Source organism: Ctenopharyngodon idella, chromosome 13 (genome assembly GCF_019924925.1).
Source record: "Ctenopharyngodon idella isolate HZGC_01 chromosome 13, HZGC01, whole genome shotgun sequence".
Lineage (NCBI taxonomy): Eukaryota > Metazoa > Chordata > Actinopteri > Cypriniformes > Xenocyprididae > Ctenopharyngodon > Ctenopharyngodon idella.
Genome location: NC_067232.1, coordinates 9,103,743 through 9,120,899, shown reverse-complemented (window position 1 = coordinate 9,120,899; position 17,157 = coordinate 9,103,743). Strand labels below are relative to the sequence as shown.

The window sequence follows — 17,157 nt, the reverse complement described above, 5'->3', positions numbered from 1 at the left end:
GGGTGAGAGAATGCGGCAGAAAGGATGGTGTGAGCAGGCGAACAAGTGCAGCGGAGAGGATGGAGCACAGAGCGCAGAGTTTTCAGTGATATTATGATCCTGTAACAGGATCTGCACGTTTCCATGCCTGTGCTTCAGAGCTCCCCTCCCCCTTCACCTCCACACAGTGCTATTTCAGATCCGGAGGGTACTGATTCCCACAAACACACACTCACGCTGTCTCTAGCTCTCAAACACCTGCAGATACAAATGCACAAACATAGACAAAGTCGAATGTATGCTGAGAAATACTGAGATTCACTAATGGCAAGTGGGTGCATCAGATGACAAGCACAAATACAGACATAAATAATTTGCACACACATAAAGGACAACACCAGTCATGAAGCGTGAAAGAGTGATCTGGATGATGCTACTGGAATGGATGCTTTTTTTCCCCACAGGGATTTAAGAGTCTTTGTTTAAGAGTCATATGAACCAAACCAACCAGCTAAAAGGTGAATCACAACATTACAAACTTTGATTTGAAGCAAACAAGTATTTGAAAATCGGATAAAAAGACAAAAGCACAAGACTTTTAATTAACGGCTTTAATGATGGAAAAAACTTTTATCTAGTGAAGCACTACGAATAAAAATTGAATGAAAAACTATTTAAAAGTGAACTGATTTAAATTTGTTGATTATAAAAATAGAAACAAACAACAAATTTTACATTTATTGCAAAGCAAGCATATTATTCATACAAATATTTAAGTGAAAGTGTAGAGACTCGATTGCGTCATTCACAGTGCATCGTGGGAGTGGGCGGGCACTAAAAGTTGTTTTGGCATGATTTACTTGTTTTCATTCTTTTTTACAGAATCATGGGTAATGTGGTTTTCACCAGAAATTCCTCTGTTGAACACAATTATTAAAAAAAAAAAAAAAGGTATATACCATCGATTAACAATCAAGTAGCTCCGCAGTAGGTCAGTCTTTGAAAGTTTATAAAATAGCATTAAAAAATAATTAATCTATGGAGAAAATGAATATATATTAGTTATGCCACAGCCATTAACAATCACTTGCAATAGTCAGTTAGTCAGTTGCACTTAATTAAGGGGAGGGGCATTCACATTCTAGAGATCTCATTAGACAAAAAAACTGTGTAGTTCAGGATGAGTCATCAGTAATTTTAGTCCCAGATTAGAAAGACTGTAAATTTTAAATAAAAGTCATTTTTGTTAAAAATTAGGAGTTTAGACAGATTAGCCTCAGTTAATATATATCAACTAACAGGAAGAAAAAACCATTTTTCCCTTAATGCGGTCTTTAAAGGCAGATGATAAGAGAGAGGAGAGACAGATAAACACTCAAATCTGTAGTCTTATTGTTATTGTAGAAACATTTCAGGTACATGTTTCATCATCCTCTCCACTTGGGCTCTCTACTTAGTGTAATTTGTTGCAGTGCAAAGTTGGAGTGCAATTTAAACGAGAACTCCTGATGAAGGCCCAATGACACTGAACAAACAAGCAAATAAGTGAGAAAGTGAGACCGACTAAGAAAAACGGAAAAAGGCAAGACAGACCGAGAGAAGGCAGTGAGAGAAAAGATAGAAGGAGAGAGAGGGATGTGTGAGACGGTAAACATAGAGCGATTGAGACAGACAGATGGAGAAGGCCCAGACACCACATTCTCACACAGCACTGAGCGAAAGCTGCAGGGGTCAGACAACCGTCTGACATCTTAAAAACTAACAAAATAACATGTCTGTAAAACTGTCGCATGCTGGATCTGTACTGTACCTCACCCGTGCCTGCTTTACGATCTTTACTTCATAGCAAAGTCTTACAATACTAAAGACAGTCAAATAAGTGGACAGATACACATCTGTTGCTGTACTGTTTTTTTATTAGGATGTGATATCAATTGTTTTGCCCAAAATTGAGAAGTAATAAAAGCAAACATCAATAAACAGAAAAATGAGACATGTGGCCATATAAAACGTTAGAGCTGCCTGTCATTACTTTCAGAGAGCTGATGAAAACTCATTCTGCAACTGATGCTCTTCAAATTAGCAGATAAGATGTCTGCAACAGCTTTTTTTTGGCCACTGTGAGTCATAACTTGTAACGATATGTAAAAAGAGTTACTAATGACTAATATATATATATACACATACACCGAATAAATCAAAAATACAGTAAAAACTGCAATATTGTAAAATATTATTAAAATTTAAAACAACTGTTTTCTATTTTAATCTATTACAAAATGTAATTTATTCCTGTGATGGCAAAGCTGAATTTTAAGCATCTCATTACTCTAGGCTTCAGTGTCACATGATGCTTCAGAATTCATTCTAAGATGCTGATTTGCTGCTCAAGAAAAGTTGAATGCATTCCCCCCCTGTCTTCATTGTGGATCTATCTATCTATCTATCTATATATAAAAGCATAAAAGTGATAAAACTTTACGAAAGTCACTTATAAATGAAGTATGGACTGGAGTGGGTGACACTTCAGAGCAGGCAGAGCTGCGGGTCTCAGTCTCAGAGAGCAGCAAAAAAGGCGTGACACATACTCTGAGAATACACTGAATGTTGCAAATCACTGCATCATGCACTCATATACATACCTTTTACATTACATTGGATATGTTCACTTTGTTGGACACCTTGTCCATACATTAAGGAAGGATGTATGAAAGCTTTGCACTTATTTTAACAGAAAATACTCAGTTTGGCGCTAAAATTATGCCCTAAAAAAAATACCACAGTTTTTGGAGTAACCTAAACTGTGCTGTAATATATACTAAACAAAAACAACAAAAAATGTGTGCAATATACACAAGTAAAGATAAAAGCTTCACTTGAACTTCTCCTAAATGTCAGACTCCTGTTAAAAAACAGCTAAACAGTAGCATAGAGAGGAACGCAATTCAAACCGGTTTGACCAGAGGGGCAGAAGTCTTAGAGCACTATGTGAAGGCGTAAGATAGGCACACACACAAATGCACACACCATTTAAACGAAAATAAAACTCAAGCAACAGGTGACGTGAAATGAAACTAATAAACAGTAATTATTAGTCTTCCTTCTTTTCATTACTAGACCTCCTCACTACTAATCAGTTAGTGTCATGTCATTTTAAGAGACTAGACTGTAAGACAAGCTATTTTATTTGCAACTGAAATAGCAATATATAACTAAAACTTATGTTTAAAAGACTCTGGAACAATATCTCATTCAAAAGACTAACTAATAAGTCCAATTTTGCCATATAAACCTTATAGGAAAAACCTGAGCGGCCCATCAATATATAATGGCACAGAATAATTTGTCCACAACACTATAAAAGTCAAAAAGGTGAATTCTCTGGACCTTGAATACACCCACTATGTGTGACATTTATAATTAATTAAGGGACAAAACCTCATTTTACTTCTGTGACTGTTGCAGGAAGGAAGTGCACATTTAAAGATGGCACAGAGAGTACAACATGTAAATGTCACAGAGTCAGGTTTTTTGTTTAAAGGAAATAAGACAGCAATACGATGAGCAGACTGACAAAAGCAGGGGTTGTAATCTACTTTGCTTAATGTGAACCGTGCATTCACTAGAAAATCCAACTGGACCTTGATCCTCTGAATTTACTGAGTGTGTGCGTGTGTGTGCGTGCATGTGAGTTATTCGGACTTTGAATGCCAGTGTGTCTGACAAGGAAAGCAACTGCAAAATAACTGCAGCTCTGAGTCGCCACAGATTCACAGACGTCTTTACAATAAAGATAAAGAATAATCAGTAAAAGTTATGAAAACAATGTAGTATTTTTCACTACATTGTGATGAATTTATCACTGCAGGTTGTGACTTAAGATTTTACTTTAAAAATTAAACTGCAGTTTTTTTTTTTACAGTGTAGTTTAAAGCAAATTTTCGAAAACCAAAACAAACGACTTTGCTCACACACTGAGACATAGACACTGTCCCTCAATCCCCCCACTGCCATTTTCCAGCATGTGAATTTGTTCCATGACGACAAATTCATTTATCTTAATCAGATGCCAAATAAAATCTACTGTCAAAACTATTCAATGCCAATTTACCATCTAATCAAAACCAAAAAGTCCATTTACAAGCAGTCTAATTCAACAAAGAAGTAAACATGCAAGCCTCAAATACACAATGAGGCTGTAAAAATCATCATATTATGTTAATATCTTTGTTTTCATTCATTTAACGTGTCAATAATTTCAGTTACAACTTCATTTGCAGTTAAATTCAAAGTGGTTGAAAAGTGCAATGAACAGGCTGTCACTTTGATTTTAGCAAATTAAAAAAAAAACTTTCCAGTTACAGTTACAGTAAGGCCCAACATCATGTTTAATCTTTAAAAAGAAAAAAAAACCCGCTTTCAGTGTAAAGTGTCTGTCTGGTTCTGGACCTCTGTCCCAGAGCTGAACTCTTTAGCCAATTGGATCTGTATCTTTAATATCAGTAAAACAGAGCGCAAGCATAAACATTTAGAAACATCAAGATGTTTAATCTGATTTAACTAACGACTCGGTTCGGCTACAGAGCGGTTCTGCCTTGGGTTGCGACATGCCTCTGAACTTTCCGAAGATCGCACCGACCGCCAGACAACAATGCACGAATACATGTATGACTGTTGCCTCTGCTATGTGCAACATCAGTGACGCCGCAGCGTTTCCACGCCACTTACATGATCTCAGTTATTTATGAATAAGCCGCACGCTTACCTCGTCTACTTCAAGTGGAGGAATAAATTGAAGCATCGGGATGGATCTTTGTTTTATTGTTGACAGTCGGTACCGATAAAACTCTCGCAGCTGATGAGGAAGGTCGGCAGTGAGTTTGTGGAGAGAGAAAAGGACGGCAGACTATCCGCGAGCCCGGAGTCAGTCACTATGACCGACAATCGCCTTCGAAAGCGAATGACGTCGAGTGAGACTTGTGCTCGACTACACAGAGCCTGGCCTCGGAAAAGTCCAACCCCTACACACGCAAGCACACCCTCCACGCGTCCACCCACTAACTCTCAGGCTTTGTCTCAAAACCTAGCGTGCTGCCTACCTAGATAGCCTCACGGGCGCGTTGCGTGACACTTGCGCGAGCCGAATGCGTTTGGTGAAGCAGGCAGCTCAATAGGTTTCGACACACAGCCTTTGTGTCTCTACATAGCACATAGGCAGTATAAATAAGACTGACGAAAGTTCTTGTAGTCTACATGTCTTTTTTTCTTCTGAACCTAACAGGGCCTGAAGCTCTTAAAAAATAAAGTAGGTTTTGGTCAGTGAAAACAGGTACTTAGTCTGCAGAAAATGTTAATGACTACTTCAGGAGATCAAACTAAATTTCATGTGGTTTGATTTTCTTTTCTGTGGGGGGTTGTGATTTTTAACTCGAATTTGTGACAGTTTAAAACAAATTTGTTTCAAGTTTCTTGAAATAAATATGAAATAAATACACAAAACTACACAAGAATCTGTAATGGGATTACAATTTTAGCTTAAATCAAGCTGTAGATCAGTAAAGGCTAGCTAAAGGAAATTATTTGTTTGATCATTTTATTTGGGTAACAGGGTTGAAGGTTGAGGATGAGGAATGCAGTCAACACGACAGTTTGTATTAAAATTGAGAACATGAAATGAGATTATTTACTTGCCTTCCCACCATGCTGTACAGTTCAAATGATGCTATGTCACAATTTTAAGGAATGTTAAATTTTTTAAAATAGTAATCATGCATTAAAAGGGTTTTGCACAAAATGTTTGCAAACTGCTAAATATTGCATTTTGATCATTAAAATTAGTTAATAATTTTAAGTAAATAAATAACTATATAATTATCAATATAAATTCAACAGATGCTTTAATGCTTTTAAACCATGAGATACCAGAGTGTACTGTCATGAAAATGGTTAAGGCTGATAAAACAAAATGTTCTTCAGTAGATTTCATGTAATGAAAAAGGGTTTCTTTGTAAAGAAAGTAATATGCATGCTTGACTCCAGCTGCATATACTGTATGACCTTACTGATGATGCTCTTATAGGCCTCAAGCTATCAAACTGCCACCACATGGCAAGGACAAGCACTGCATGGTTCATGACCGCCTTATACTGTATTCCTGTAGCCTACATTAGAACTCCAACTGTATATTAACAGATAAAACACAGACAGTTAAACTAAACAATACAATTCAAATGTATAACAAACAGCTCTAATGCAGAAAGCATTTTCACAATTATGTTGCCAACATATAATGCCTTGCACACACTGTCAATTCTGCCAGGAGAGTAACATACAACATCAAAGAGAATATAATATCCGATGCAAAAATGTCATCCTTTCTGTAAATGTTTAAAACTGCCTAAATGATTGCTTTTCCAGATATAAATACACATCATTTTAAACTGGACACAAGACGACATATGAGATCATAAAAGTGGCACACTTGTTTTAAGCAATGCATCATCCAAGAATAAAATGCTTCACTGTCTGCTCTTATTTTTAGACGTGATCCACTGTATTTATGTGGCAATTAAGTATTATTTCCAAAATAAATACGCAATCCAAAACACATAAATAAACTCTCTGAGGGAACCAACTAACACTGTTTGCACAGTTCAGCAATGCAGTCTGATTTATTGCTACCACTGCAATAACACAGGGCACGTATCCATACAGTGTACACCGTTCATGTACCATTGCTAGTGTATTTGACGGGCACAACACTCACCTATTTTAAGCCTCAGCCAGTTTAGGATATTGGACTTTAAAGAAAGCCTTGCATATTGTACAAACAACAACAACAGTGAATTGCACAAAATTAAAGATGACCTATTATGCCCTTTTACAAAGTCTTGATTTAGTTTTTAGGGTTTACTAGAATGGGTTTTCATATTTGAATGTTCAAAAACACATATTTCACACATTTTACATTGTTGCAGCACCTCTCTTCCCAGTCTGTCAGTAACGCTCTGTTTAGTTCCTGCCTCTATGAAGCCCCACCTTCTGTAAAGCACACTGTGCTCTGATTGGTCAGCTGGATCAGTGTGTTGTGATAGGTCAACTCTTTCAGTAATGTCAAACCCCTTACCATAACAGCTATTTTTAACATACTACTGACGCAATTCAGGCCTCGTTTTTTTTTGTTTGTTTTTTTTTTTTGGTATGCTTTGGGCGGGAATTATTTAAATGAGGTATATTGTGACTTCTCGTAAGAAAACTGAAGACTACAATTTTCAGGGAATTCAGAAATAGTGCTTACTGATTGATTCACTATATCAGGACTTCGTGCTTTGTAACTTTGCAGACCTTTTTCATGCTCAAACAGCAACATTACACTGAAGAAAATATAAAAAGCATAATAGCTCCTCATCTAAAGTCACATCTCACACTTCACTATAGCTACAGCCCTCAAATATCCCACACAAAAACATCACTGGAGTAGATGTGAGACAAAAAAGCAGCGGTGTGAATCCATGTTCCTCTGCCTATCTCTGAGTTGTTATAAATGAGGAGGAGAGTGCTGAGCAGAAGGGTGGTTCTAAATAAAGATTTCAGGTCAAAAACAGGAAATGGCTCAGTGAGCAGTCGAGGTAGGACGGAGAAGTGCTGGCCACTGGGCGGCATCTACAACATCCCCTTTGTTCCCCCACACTACAAGCAAGGAAACACAGCCCTTTCCATTTCTCTCTCTCCCCCTCTGTTTCTGTCTCCCTGTGTCTCTCTTTCTCCCCTCTCTTTTTCTCTCTCGCTCGCTTTCTATCCCTCCGGATCTCTCCTGCCTTTCTTTACGAAGCCTGTCTTATACATTGTGACAGTGTATGATCATTTGCTGTGGGAACCTCCCAACAATTACCCCTTCAGCAGGAGCACTGAACATGGCACGAACAGTGTGGGCATCCATTCAAAAAAACCATGAGTCACTACCAAATAATGAGCAACTGCTTTATTTCCTGGATTAATCCTACTATGATGTGCAAGTCTTTCATATTTAAGAAGAGAAACAACAACAACAAAAAAATCCTAACACTGTAAAAAAAAAAAAAAAAAAAATCATAATTTTAAGGGTAAAAGACTGTAAAAAACCTGTAATACTGTTAATCTAATAGGATATTTAATGTCATTTTACAATAAAATATTATTAAACTAAATTACAGTTTTTGGAATTGAAAAAGAACAGGTCATTTATAATTTACAGTAAAAAAAAAAAAAAAAAAAAAATGTAAATTGACATTCCCAGAATTCCCTGTGTGACACTTCACATTTGATAGTTTTTCATTGGAATAACAATTTCTTAGTTTTTTCTTATCAGTTATGGGTTTTATAATTTTATGTTGTACAATTAATTTTTATTACATTATTTTAATGTTGTGTGTTACCATGATTGTGTTTATTTGTGTGCATGACACGGTGTACCTTCTACATATTAATATTTACCTCAGCTTGTGGCTTTCCCATTATCACCTGTGTTTTTTTGGTGGTTGTACATATATTATAAAGGTATATAAAACAGAATTAGTACTTCAGTAGGTTAGTATTTTAACTATATCAGTTAATGAAATGCAGGTTTTTACTGTAAATTTATGTTCAATCTATAAAACCTAAAATGTTGTTACCAAATTTCACTTTTTTTTTTTTTTTTTTTTTGATAAGCATCAAGTGAAAATTCACCCAAAAGTGAAACATCTGTGATCATTGCTTACCTTTATGTCATCCTTATCCCTATGTCTTTCTTTCTTCTGCGGGACAAAAAATAAGATATTCTGAAGATCTGTTTTTGTCCATATAATGAAAGTCAATGGGGTCCAAAACAACACTGGACTCTACTGACTTTCCTTGTACGGATCAAAAAACAAACAAAATAAACAAATTCTGATTATCTCCGTTAAGGTTCCGGAGGAATGTTTTATTAGTTTTTATAACTATTGGCGGAAGCTCCCACTTTTGGCGTGTTCGCACCGCAGAAACTGGGAACGATTTTAGTTATAGGTACACCTTTTGGGGGGACTAAGGCTGTTCCTCAATTCCAAAAACGCAATCTTGGGAATCTCTTACAGGAGAAAGAAGATTAAAGCTTACAGGCTTCTGTACTGTCTTCTGCATTCGATGCATCCTCGATATCAAGAAAACATCCGGGTACTTTCATGCGTTCTCTGTACTTGCGCTCTTGAGTATTGGAATTGAACTTTTGATGATGACGTAGTACGAGACCACAAGGGCGTAAGATCGTTTAAGAACGCATATTGAGAAACGGCCTAAATTAGCTCCTACTTCAGAGTAGGGTCTAACCCTGCTACCAGTGACGTAAGTGTACATTGACTGACTGAACGCATGCCATATGAAATACTGGCACTCGCCATTTTTAAAAAGCTGTGTAAACACAGTTTACATATACTTACTGCAGGAACATGGAAAACAGCGATAGATGGGCGACAGGTAAATGCTTGTCTGTGGCATTGTGTTCTTTTCTCAGGCTCGATGATATGTAGCACTAAGTTGTCGTAGGAGATTTCGTCTCTTAGCTCACTTTTTTCCTCTTTCAATCGCATAATTTATACATTCCATCTCCGTTATAACAAAACTCACGACACACAACAAAAACACATCTCCAATCACTGTTGGCCCTCTTACATCACTTCAGAGTTCTTACTAGTGGTGCAAATGCAACCAGGAAATTGGCTTTAGGGAAAAATTTGTTCTCAGGGGACCGCCCTTGTGGCTAGTTCCTATAACTGAGTTCTTATAACTACCCAGTGCAAAAGCCCCTAAAAACACAGGTTTGCAATGACATGAGGCTGAGTAAATACTGTCAGCATTGTAATTTGTGTGAACTGTCCCTTTAAGTGAAAAGCAGCAGATCAACAAGGTCTTGCCTGACCCAAGTAAATGTGAAGCCTTTTACTCCATGATATGATGACAGATATTTGGTGTTGATATCACCAAAAGTGGTGTGAAATCATTCTGCTCTATTACACACAGTCATGCAAACAAAAGAGCCTCTTGATTGCAGTGCTGTTAATTACAGGCCTCTTTAGGGTCCAAGTGACACAGACACACAGAGTTTTGGTGCCAGCAGAAACGGCCCTGACTAAACTGCTGCTAAACCTTCCTTTCTACACCGCAGTCCACTCCACTCCTCCTCTACACTCTGTCAAGTACCCTTGGCACGTCTGTCTCCCTCATTATCTAATTTGGCTCATTATTATGCAGACACACTTCAGCAGGGGGTGCTCCCTCATCTTAACACCATAACTGATTGGAGCCATTGATAAATAGCTACTTATATCAGTGGCCTGGAAGAATGGGCGATATACACCACCATTCAAAAGTTTGGAGTCGGTGAAATGTTTTTATGTTTTTTAAGAAAAAGCCTCTTATGCTCACCAAAGCTGCATTTATTTGATCAAAACATGGTAAAAAAAAAAAAAAAAAAAAAAAAAGGAAAAAAAAAAAGTTTTACATTAAAGCCGCTATCCATAACTTTTTTTGGTTAAAAATTATCCAAAATCAATTTTTGAGCCAGCCAGCGTTCAAAACTATCTCCTTACCTTAGCCTGATTCACAACAATAAGCTTGTAATAATGTTTTATAATAAAATCGGTACTGGTGGGTTTCCGCGGGAAATTCAAGCATGTAGCCATTCGTCTTTGCATCTTTACGTCACGTCTGTAGACAGAAAGGAAGGAGTCCCAGCTAGTAGGCTATATGTAAGCAGGTAGCAGATCATTTATAGCGTCTTCTCACAACAGCTGGAATAATTAAACTAATTGTTTTGATGGTGGATTGTAATCTAGAAAGATCCAAATGACAATCATCAGTGACAACGGGAGATTCACCGGTAGTCAAAAGCAAAGGACTTCAGACTGCGGAGTGGCTACAGAAATTGAAATCTTACGCTAATACACACTAAATACAGATAGTCACGCAATGCTGATGTTGTTAACATTAACAATTTGAGAACAAAGTAACAGTAATAATCATTTGCACAGTTTGGCGTGATCTGAGCTAAGCGATCGTTAGATTTAATCACCATTGGCAGTGATTTATTGCTTTTTTCTCAGTTGGTCAGAACAAAAGTGGCAGATTTGTTACTCCTTCAGATAACATTTTCCAGTGAAAATTCTTATTTTGGTCACACTTCCAAAACGTAGAATCTGTGATTCTGTATCACCGATGTGGTGACCGACAGCAAACATTAGATTCATCCACGCTGAGGAGCCGTGCCGATACACAACCCACGTAAAAATGATAATTCCACAAATAACTGCAATTGCAGGTTTCAAACAGAGATGGCGACAAAGAGGTAAAACTTACGGACTTCAGCTTTAATTTTTAATATATTAAGAATATAATTCTTAATATACTGTTGAAATTATTTGTAACATGTCTTTACTATCACTTTTGATCAATTTCATGCATCCTTGATGTAAAAGTATTCATTTCTTTCAAAAATAAGATAAAATAAATAAATAAATAAAAATGACCCCAAACAATGGTAAATCTGTATTCTCAATATATTCACAATTTATTTGTTGGTGATATTAAAAAGTTTTTCAAAGCACTTTTTTTTTGGCGATTAATTTTCTGTGCAATTACATAAGTTTTGCATATCATTCCTTGTCTTGTTATTCATGAGTATGAGCATGTTGAAACATGCTTTCATAGCACTGGGATTGAAAAAGTACTATTCATTTCTCTAAAATTGAAAAAAAAAAAAAAAAATCAGTTCCAATAGTTGGCTTCAGTGAAACAATTTAAAACTGATTCAATGATTCATCATCACTTAAAATTTTCTGTGACTGTTCATATATTAAAAATATTTTGTTAAAAAATATATGCAAGTAAATATTGCTGTATATTACCCTGCATTTGTATACAGATGCATATAAATTAAAATAATAATAAAAAAATAAATAAATAAAAAAACTTGATTAATTCAGTGTAAATCAAGCTTTGATAGATTTAATTGTTTTACTTTTTTAAAGATGATTGTTGGCCACAATGGCTGTTTGGTTGAAATGATGTTTCCACCGAATGCAAAAAAAAAAAAAAAAAAAAAAATTCTAAAAATGTTTCTTGGGGATTTTCTTGAGTATATCGCCCAGCTATTGTGGCCAAGGAAGTTGAGAAGTTAAAGCCGGTCTGAAATCCGATTCCCTTTTTGTTCCTCATTTATTTATTATTTGCCTTGGTCAGCCCATGTCTGAGGTGCACCATGTGCCAGGCCTTCGGACAAGCATGACATGATTCTCCCCCTGCAAATCCAGCTGCCCACTTTCCCAACGGCCAACATTATAGCATTTCTCTACTGTGCCACCTCCACATCAGAATCACTCAGACCCTCACGCCAAACCTCCTCTTACTGCATACATGTGTGAAGCAATGCTACAAATCTTGAGTCATGCAACATTTCAGAAAGAGAAATCAGGAGGGAAAACGGGAGATATCGGGAGATATGAGAGTGTGTGTAACACACTTGCCTTGCAGATAGTGGGCAGGTAAAGAAAAGAGGACAAGATAAAGAGTGGAAACACAAAGAAAACAGATATTTAATTATAGGGATCATCTTAACATGAGCAAGAGGGGGAATTTACAAGTAAGCCTACTAGCAATTTGCTGATAACAGTTATTTTGAAATAAGCAGAAAATGCGATAGCTTGATAACAATCATCATCTCAATAGCAAGGGAACAGAAGATAAATGAAAAAGGGTTATTTTAAGTCATCCATCACTGCTCTCCCTAAGGTGCTGTGTATTAAGGCAAAGAAAAACAGGCTGTGCTATGAAGCATGCTGTGCTTTACGAAAAAAAAATTGAACGAGCGCCGAACTTTGTGTACACACGCTTGTGTTTTATCCCATTTCCATGGTGATTATGTAGAACAATATTGATATAACACAGGGTTTTCCTACCCTCCTCCAGACATTAATAGGTTTGCACGTCTCACATGAACATACGCTCACATAAATACACTTACACACCCCGGCTGGAGCAAAACCAATGCAGTGATGGTTGTGGTTTTGGAAGTGGACTCCATATATGACAGGACATCATACATCATGCTGTTTTTCTTTTTCATTCTGTGACTCTCCTGGCTGGCGCTGGAGAACTTCAAAATGCTCAAGATGTGTTTATTGGGAGCCAAATTTTTGAGTGGACACAAAGACCCAGAACGAGCGGAAAGGTCTTACATTAAAGGCAAAAAGTTTTGGCACAGAGTATCCTCAATAAAATCCTGCAGGAAAAGGAAGATATTTCATTAAATGCTGGTGCCACGACTAAAAGGAAATTCTCTATGGGAGGATAAAAAGATAATTCAACAGGAATATGAAGTAAAAGGGTCAATGTCGTTCTTTTTTTGTCCGCATCTACTAATTTGTTCACAAATACTTTAAATATATAACTCATGACTTCTATAATGAGTATATTTTTATTTTTATAAATAAATTGATTAAATTTTAGGGGGCATTTACTGAATTTACTGAAAATGTACTGAAACAACTGTCCTGATATAATAAAGAAAAAAGCCTCATTATAAAGATGAAATTCATGAAAAGAAAACCATGTTAAGAAATTGGGTATAATCCTTTATTATTATTTCTTAGAAAATGCAGAAAAACAACATAAAACAGGAAATTATATCATAAAGTTAAAATATCAAATAATTTTTCGACAAGGCAAAGTAAGTTCAGGTTGTAAAAACTCATGTGGTGCAATTCACCCAAAACATATATATACTTTTATTTATGAATTAATAACTCATGATATTTGATCAACGTTTTACTTTGAAAAATGTTAAAACTTTATTGCAATTAATATTTAAGATGTGTACATTCACATGTATTCAAGTTGTGAGGAAAATACTTTTTACTTGATATGGCTACACAACATAAAATATTACATTTCCCATCATCACATTTAAACTTTTCTTGGTCTAAATAAAAAAACAAACACGCACACACACACACACATACATATACACATTATATACACACACATATATATATATATATATATATATGTGTGTGTGTGTGTGTGTGTGTGAGTGCATTTCTAAGAACTTGATTGTGTTTTAAACTAGATTTTTCTATGTATTTGTTGTTGTGGACACTCTTATTTGTCACTGACACGCGTTCAGTGTTTGTGAGTATGTCCACTGGCGCCAGCAAAACTTTATCACGTGTGCAAGTGAGTAATCTGCCATAATGTCTGTAAATAAAAGCATAATTACATGGGCGAGCACGAAAAACTGAGCAAGTCTTTCTGGTGTGTGTCTGTGCACTTAATGCTCAATGAATTATTACATTCCTAGTGTGCTATTCATAGACTCACGACTAATGTAACAGTACCAAACCCATGTTGGGAAAGACAATAATTGCAGAAAACAGGTACGTTTGTACAGTGGTCAGGTCACACTTGCTGGCAAACATTCCCCTATCATGAATTGCCTTTTTTTTTCCCTCAGGCTGACTAATTCAATAAACATTCCAGCGTTGGACGTTGCACCATCTACAAACAGTGAAACTGTCTTCTCTAAACATATCTTATATCTGTCTTCCTCACATCAAGCAGTTGTTTGATGGGGTACAGTTGACAACCCACAGCACCACTGATTAAAAAAGCATGAATCTATGAATATTAGTCATAGCTGAAGATGGCCTGAGTCATTAAAACAGAACATGTTTTCACCAACATGGCAAGAGCTTTCTGCTACATGGCTTCGAACTAAAAGACATGATAGAAGAAAAGAAAAACAGCAGGTTTCAAATGAAAAAGATCAAATGTCTTGATGAAAAACAACTCCTAGCAAAAAGCAATCATTTTGGTATTTAGGGCTTCTGCATGCCAGCACCTCCGTATTCAACATGTCTCTTGTGTTTTCAAAATTGTGGGCTCCTAAAGAATGTCTCAAATCCCAATTTCCATGTTCTTCTTTTTTTCCCCCATTTAATTTTGGTATTTTGTGGTCGACTGCTTCAGTTATTTTAGATTCTGTTTACTTGCTGAAAACACTACAGCATTTGTTGCCGTGTCTGCTCTCTCTGAAATGGCCTGTTGAAGAGAATGAAGCCACAGATGTCAGTAAGAACACCAAACACAGAAAAATGAAAGGCACCAGAGTGCTTAGGATTGTGGGTAATGAAATGATTGGACGACCCTGGACCAAAGCCACTGCTGATGTATGTCACTTGGGATAAGAGCCACACCAATAATCACTGATCACGATGTGATGCTTTCATACCAGTATCAATATTAGCCAAATTCAGGAGTTTCATGACCCAATTTATGTCCTCTAAAAAAAAGAAATATGACACAATTTCATATTTGTAGCCCAGACTCCCCTGAGCCAAGCCATTATGGACACATTGCTCAGCCTGGTCAATATGGCTGTTGGAGGAACACAGTGGAGTGATCTTTGCGGTGGGTGCGTATGAAGAGACTGTTTACAATGGATGGAGGAAGACCCCTATGGAGAGAGTTTGCTGCTCCAATAACTAAAGTCCAGACTCACTACAACACAAACACAACATTAAGGTCACTAAAAACATTTTGCTGAACACTTATGATTTACTTGTAACTTCTATGTTGGTGCACAGAACATTCTCAGAAAAAAATGTGCAAAAATTTAACCTTTAGGGGAACAACAGCTTGTCACTGAGGCTGAAACCTTATAGGGAAAACTTTGCACCTTATATACAACTTAAAGGTTTATTGTAGCACCTTAAGGGTACATTCGGTTTGGTATGTTTTCGGTACAGCAGAGGGAAAATATTAAATTGACTTTCTTTTTTATTAAACAGTGATTTACTGAAAAAACTATGGTTCTGTCTTTAAATTAAAATTTGTCAATACTGCTGCAACTGGTTGCAACATACTCTTCGTACTGCCGTTTATAGTGCTGTTGTACATGGGGAAGATTTAAATGCAAAATTTTAGCAAAATGTAAATTTAATCAGAATTATTGTGCTCTCATTCTATTGTCTGTCTGTTAGATGTGCATGCATGATGGTGCTCCATCAGTAAAGTTTAACAGAGACTCGCTTGCTGTCAGGACGAACCTTTTTGCAAAATGTAAATACTGGACTTTCTAACATTTACAGATAATGATATAACCGTAAGACATAGGTAATGCGCTGAGGAAAGCAGGTCTCAAATGCATTAAGCAGCATACGCATCTGACAGGAGGTGTATTACTGCACAAACATATCAGTATGTTCAAGTAGTAGTCAGGTGACTATAGTATAGTATAATTTTATTTAATGCCATGTCAGCATCTGAGGCTATTTTCATGGCAAAAACTCAATTAAAAAAATACAAATATCACATAAAGACAATAAAAACCAAGCAAACAAACAAACACAGTAAGTCAGGTGACTATAGAAAACATTCTGTGAATCAGGTCTGACAGCACTATTAACTATGCACAAAAATTCTATGTAAACACATAAGCTTCAAGTTTAGAACTCTTAAATTCTTCAAAATAACAGCCTCTTTGCAAAGCCTGATAATATGAGAGGTTCACATTAACAATCAGCAATAAAATGTGCAGCACAAAGTTGGAGTGAAATTATCTTACAACCATTATTGGGACATAGTCCATATAATCGCATTATTCCTGTGATGTAAAAGACGAATTTTCAGCATCATTACTCCAGTCTTCAGTGTCACACGATTCTTTAGAAATCATTCTAATTTGCTGCAAGAAACATTTTTTTTAATACTATCAATGTTGAACAGTTGTGCTTCTTAATGTGTTTGTGGAAAGCATGATCATTTTTTTCAAGATTCTTTGAAAGTTCAAAAGAAAGAAATATTTTGTAACATTATAAATGTCTTTGCTGTCACTTTTGATCAATTTAATTCATCCTTCCTTGATGAATAAAAGTATTAATTTCTTTAACAAAAATCTTAAAAATCTGACCCCAAACTTTTGAATGGTAGTGTATATATGCCTTTAACTCTCTACATCTCGTTCCATTTCTGTGACTACATTTCCCAGCATCCTCTTCAACACAAAGCCATCTGAACTCATTTGCTTCAGCAGTCACTTTTTCTTTGTATTAATTGCACTCACTTACACAGTGATTACCTGACCTTCATAAGAGCACTAATGCCTCCTTCGGTTAATATCAGCCTCCTTTT

The 17,157-nt window shown here is 36.3% G+C and overlaps 1 protein-coding gene across 3 annotated transcripts in view; it reads right to left on the bottom strand.

The window, feature by feature from the left end:
- The window catches only part of sertad2b (SERTA domain containing 2b), a 40,790-nt gene that overhangs the window by 11,618 nt on the left and 12,015 nt on the right, over positions 1–17,157 (bottom strand). Inside the window, exon 1 of one of the 3 annotated variants that reach the window (XM_051918077.1) lies at positions 4,745–4,983. The exons of 1 other annotated variant lie outside the window; for it this stretch is intronic. The gene's annotated coding sequence lies outside the window, so the exon portion shown is untranslated. Of the gene's footprint in view, positions 1–4,744; positions 4,984–17,157 lie in introns of those variants that run through there. One more of the 3 variants, XM_051918076.1, reaches the window with a different exon arrangement.